Source organism: Mus pahari, chromosome X, assembly GCF_900095145.1.
Source record: "Mus pahari chromosome X, PAHARI_EIJ_v1.1, whole genome shotgun sequence".
In the NCBI taxonomy this organism is placed as follows: Eukaryota; Metazoa; Chordata; class Mammalia; order Rodentia; family Muridae; genus Mus; species Mus pahari.
In genome coordinates this window covers 2,920,197-2,925,231 of record NC_034613.1, presented here as the reverse complement: position 1 = coordinate 2,925,231, position 5,035 = coordinate 2,920,197, and positions in this window count along the sequence as shown.

Genomic DNA, 5,035 nt, shown 5'->3' with positions numbered 1-5,035 from the left:
TCTCCAGGGTTTTAACCTAGCTCGATCAGAAAACAGGCTGCCTTTCATGGTCTCACACCCAGTGAGAACTGTTTAGGAAGGATTAGAAGGTGTGGCCTTTTTGGACTAGGTAAGGCATTGTTGGAGAAGGTGTGTCCTGAGGGTGGGTGGGCTTTGAGGTTTCAATACCCCACACAAGTCTGCTGCCAGCAGTTCAGGATGCACAGTTCTCAGCTATTGCTCCAGTGTCATGCCTGTTTGTTTCCTGCCATGATGATCATGGACTAACCTTTTGACACTGCAAACAAGTCCCCAATTAAATTTTCTTATTTATAAGTTTTGCTCAGTAGATATGACCAGGAGTGGTGTATTGATGTAACAGGACTGATTGTGATGTTGCTTGGAGGAATATGGAATAATTTGGGACTTTGTGCTTAAAAAGTAGTTGAATGCTTTAAGTGGGACTTAAAGGCAATCCTTCTAGGAGCATAGAAATCAGTGATGCTGAATGTAACTGGGACTATGGAAACCCAGTTCCAGATGTTCCAGAGTGGAAGAATATTCGTAAGTAGTCTACAGCACATTCTTGTGACATTTTGGCAAAGAATGTGGCTGGTTTGGGCCCTTATCCAATGTATATCTGAGGCTACACTGAAGAGATTTGGCTTAATGTCCACAGGGGCCATTTCAAGACCGCTTATTATTAACTACGTCACCTGGTTGTTAGTGGTCACATAAGAGCATTTCATCAGCAAAAGAAAACCATTGGAGCAGTGACTTAGAATGAGGGTTATGAAGTTACAGGCAAAAGGTATAGATGGAGGGATGCATTAATACCCAACTAGGTATTATGGAAACCAAAGGAACATGGCAAAGGGTGGTCCTCCCATTCCCCATAGAACTTTTACTGTAGTAGATAGTATGTAATTGTGTGGTGGGAAATATTAAAAAATTGCACCATCCTGCACTATACCCAGCTACTCTCTGCCCAGGCACCCTTGTTGACTCTAGGCTAGCCCCAGGCAGTGGTATTTCCAGCTCTGGTTTGCCTGCCTCAGAGGCCCTTGTACCTTCTCAGTCATCCACCCCCTGCAGCTAGTTGTCACAAATCCCCTTAACCCAGTAAATCAATACTCTAGATGCTTATAATTAATCAGTCAGATTTGCATATCAATAAATTCTCAATTCACAAGATGCTCACACAATAATTTCAAAGCCAATTGATAATGATACAAGCTGCCCACCTAGACTAGACAAGTTATTTCAATTATTCTATCCTTTTAATATATTCATAGCTATCTATGGCTATTTAAAGCCACATGGAATCTGGATTGCCTTTCTCTTCCTCCATCTTCCTTTTTCTTATCTGTCCCTGTCTCTGCCTCTGAAACTCTTAGCTTCACCTCCCTTTTCCCTTTCCAATCATGGGCTTCTTGTTGTGTTATATCAATATTTAAGTTAATTGGGGGAAATTCGGTTACATTACACCCTTTCTGTCCAGATTTTTTTTTTAAAATAAAACTTTTCTCTCAAATATACATTTAATACAACTATTACCATTTTGTAATTTATAAAGTACAAGACAGTCCTAACACCTAGCCCATCATTTTTGTCAATAAGATATAGAACATTCTGTAATCTATCCTAACTTAAATGACTTATAATTCTACACATGACCTATGTTCTGGCTTTAGATTGTATGCCATCTGAAAACCATCCTCTCAAATCTGTATCATCTTTCTCAATGCTAAACAGCTTGGGTTGGCTATGAGACTACCAGTCTTCAACCCCGTTAGAAATTCAAGAATGACCAACATTATCTGAAAATATAGGAAGCATAACACAGCTTCCAGAACTGAGAAAAGTTAGAGAGACAGCTGCCTACCTATACAGCTCCAGTAAGTCAGGAAGTTGGACTGTCAGTCTTCAGTCTTCTGATACATAGTTGTTCATAGGAAATTAGTATAAAATAAGCTAAACACTGGTGATATAGCTCAGTAGTAAAGCTCTGGCATGTCCTGGGTCAGTCCACAAATAATATGCTGCTAATACACAGTGTCATGATTGGTATAACAGCAATGTGCCTGTTTCATATTCAGAAACCTAAAGCATTTTGTTACACATTGCTTACAAACAACTCAAACCTTTGTCAACAATAAAAAATAAGGTCTGCTCTAGATGAATTTCATGCAACTTATTGAAATTTTCATATGAACCCTGAAATGTTTTATTTTATCAGATGGAAAATGAGACGACAAACAAGATACATTTCCTGTCCTTAATGGACTCAAAGTCTATCATTGTATTTTAGTCTTTAATTTCATGTGCTCTGTGGCATTTTATGTATTCCTTCTCTCCAGTTTGTCACCAGGAAAGGAATGGAGAGAGACACTCTTTTTTTTCTTTCTTCTGTGTTTTTTCTTTGTATAATAACAGAATCATTTATTGCTATATTTTCAGGGTATATCCTGAATAATAGAAATTAATATTTTTATAGAGAGTTTATAGAGAATGTTTTTACTTTTTTACTTTATAAGCTATGATCTCACTATATTTCCTTGTTTAGCCTGGAATTTTGTATGTAGCAGACTGTTTCAAATTTGTACTGATATTCCTGCCTCTTTCTGCCAAATGCTGAGATTACAAGTTTGAGAGCACATACAGTACATATACTTTATCATTCCAAAATGTCATTTTCTAAAATCATTTAATGTATTGGATACATAAATTACACTGAGTTTAATATTAAGATATGTTGAGTCATCATTCTAATTCTTTCTTCCTTTTATGTTTTTGTTTATTTGATATGTTCTCATCTTTTAATTATGACTTTTCTTTTTTTCTTTTTTATTGGATATTTTCTTTATTTACACTTCAAATGTTATTCCCTTTGCTGGTTACCCCACCCCGGATACCCCCTATGACATATCCCCTCCCACTGCTTCTATGAGTGTGTTTCCCGCCCACCCACCCACTCCCACCTCCCCACTGAGGCATTCCCCTACACTGGGGCATCGAGCCTTCACAGGACCAACAGTGTCTCCTCCCACTGATGCTCAACAAGGCCGTCCTCTACTACATATGAGGCTGGAGCCATGGGATAAAAAACTCAGGTGGCACCAGATACTGGCAAGGTTGGAAGAAAGAGGAACACTCCTTAAATGTTGGTGAGATTGAAAGCTGGTACAATTTTCCTCAGAAAATTGGACATAGTACTACCTGAGGACACAGCTATACCACTCCTGGGCATATACCCAGAAGATGCTCCAACATGTAATAAGGACACATGCTCCACTACGTTCATCGCAGCCTTATTCATAATAGTCAGAAGCTGGAAAGAACCAAGATGTCCTTCAACAGAGGAATGGATACAGAAATTTTGATACGTTTACACAATGGAGTACTACTCAACTATTAAAAACAATGACTTCATGGAATCCTTAGGCAAATCAATGGAACTAGAAAATATCATCCTGAGTGAAGTAACCCAATCACAAAGGAATATACATGGTATTCATTCACTGCTAAGTGGATATTAGCCAAAAGCTCAGAATACCCAAGATACAATTCATAAACCACATGAAATTCAAGAAGGAAGACCAAAGTGTGGATACTTCAGTCCTTCTCAGAATGGGGAACAAAATACTCACTGGAGGAAATACAGAGATGAAGTGTGGAGTAGAGACTGAAGGAAGGCCATCCAGAGACTGCCCCACCTGGGGGTTCATCCCATATACAGTCACCAAACCCAGATACTATGGTGGGTGCCAAAAAGTGTTTGCTGACAGGAGCCTGATATAGCTGTCTCCTGAGAGGCTCTGCCAGAGCCTGACAAATACAAAGGTGGATATTCACAGCCAACCATTGGACTAAGCATGGGATCTCCAATGGAGGAGTTAGAGAAAGGGCTGAAGGGGTTTGCAACCCCATAAGAAGAACAACAATAGCAACCAATCAGACACCCCAGAGCTCCCAGGGACTAAACTATCAACCAGAGAGAGAGAGAGAGAGAGAGAGAGAGAGAGAGAGAGAGAGAGAGAGAGAGAGACTCTTATTTAAAGCATTATTGCAATAATGATTCAGAGCCCAATATGGTGCTTGAGAAATAATCAAGGATATTTTCCTACTGTGTGGATGCAGCTTTAAGGTTATTGTCTTACTAGTACTTTAAATATTAAGTAGGAATAGTTAGTCTGTGACATAATTGCTCTACAATGGGTATCATTTCATTTGAGATGTGGTTTAAATCACAATTTGTTAAATACCACCTTTCGGGAGACACTGTAATTCACTGTAATTCACTGAAATGTGTGCCCTTAAATGTAAGCCTGAAGCACAGAAACCCTATGGTACATGAATTTGCCAATAGTTTAACACTAACTCAAGCTCTGCCAACTAGATTATTTCATCCTGGATTCTCAGAAAATCCTGCAGAGTGGCTGAACCAGTAATATGTAAACATGGAGGTAATGATGTGGTCACAAATTTGTAAGTGATAAAAAGCAAAGAAATCCTTGTTGTGTTTAGAAAAGCAAATATCACTGATGTACAAAGAGAAATAGATATGAGAAATTAAGAAAGTCATGAATTGTCTTAACTTCTAGTGCAGCATACTTAATGACAAATCACTAGACAATATCACATCTTGGTGGATGGATCACAGTTACATTTACAACAAAGGAAAATCCCATTCATTTGAAAGCTACAGAATTAGTATTTCAAGTTATTTTTTGTAAGCATCTTGTTTAGACAACAGAATGACCTTTAAACAAGTCTAGGAGATAAGGAAAGATTTTCTAGGTGAATTGCTAATAAGAACACCATCTGTCAAATATCTAGGATTAGCAGTCAGAAACAGCCAATTAGAAATGAATGCTGCTCTGAATTGAATTGTCTCTTGTAGTGTTCCTGCCTGCATGCAGACCGAGATTCTGCTGGCCTTCCATAGTGCTGAGGCCCAGCTTACAGAATCTCATAAAAACTCAGTCAGGGATTAAGCCGGCAGGAGGGCTCCTGCAAAGGCTGCTTTCTTAAGCGCCTTTAAGCTTAAAATGTA